The sequence below is a fragment of the Gavialis gangeticus genome, unplaced genomic scaffold (genome assembly GCF_001723915.1).
Source record: "Gavialis gangeticus isolate Ggan-Ray unplaced genomic scaffold, GavGan_comp1, whole genome shotgun sequence".
NCBI classification, from domain to species: domain Eukaryota; kingdom Metazoa; phylum Chordata; order Crocodylia; family Gavialidae; genus Gavialis; species Gavialis gangeticus.
Window position 1 is genome coordinate 209008584 of NW_017729032.1, and position 1181 is coordinate 209009764.

Here is a 1181-nt window from a genome sequence, read left to right on the forward strand (position 1 = left end):
TTTGAGTAAATACATTAATTGTTACAATCACTTGTATTGGATAAATAGTTTTCTATACCAGCTTTCATGGCAAAGGGTCCATCACATATTCTGTTTTCCTTTTGGAGAGTTAACATTTGCTACATATCACTAAAAATGTTTAAATGACTTCTGTGTCACACTAACAGTACTTAAGAAAAAATATCATCCAAATCAAGGACTTAAATCTCTTACATCAAGCAGCAACACAAAAAACTTTACTACCTATTGCAGACATAGGCTATCTTTATTATGAGTTCAAGATTAAAAACCACAATTCAGAACTAATGGTTACTCATGCAACAGATCAACAATCCCAGTCTGGCAATAGACAGAGAATCATGACATCTGGTTAACTCAGTAGGAGTGGTAGATACTCAGCACTTTTAAGCAGTAAGCTCATAAGTAACACTTTGGTACTGAAAAATTCCTCCCACCAAATGCCATTCAAGTTAATAAATGTATTACAAATGCCATTAATATATGCACATAGATGATGAAAAAGAGGTCACAGGACGTGTGTGAAGACTAAGTGACACAGATGACAACAGTAAAATGTTGTAATGACCTTAATATTAAAATTTATTCTATTTGTAGTTTGAACATTTTGAAGGGATTAGAATATTTTATACTGGGCGTGTCTACACATTCAATAATGTGCTGTAGTTACTGTGTATTAAGTTTAGTGCTTGTATAACCAAGTAATAAATCAATGTGCAGTAACCGGTGCTACTGTGCAGTAGCACCGAAAAAACAACTTTTTAGTGACATTAAGGGCATGTCCACAGTAGTGCACACATGCCACTTGCCCCACCTCAAATCCCTTTGAGGCGGGGCAACAGGCATGTGTGGGAACAAAAAATGCTCTCTGCACTGCAAACTTGCAGAGAGGGGAGAAAATTAGACCCCTGGATATCCAGAGGTCTAAAAAAATCAATTTTTAAAAAAGCAGCGCAGTTGGCCCTTGCCCTGGTGCTGAAACACACAGCTGGCCAGGCTGCATGTTCCAGCACCAGGGCTCTGATGCCGGTGAGTAAGGGGCTGGGGGGGGGCTGCAGAAGGTGGGAAGGGACCATGGAGGGGACCCCCAACAGCCCCGCCAACTCCCCCAGGCCCCCTGACCTCCACCAGCCCCCCTGAGGCCCCCGACTACTGCTGCAGCC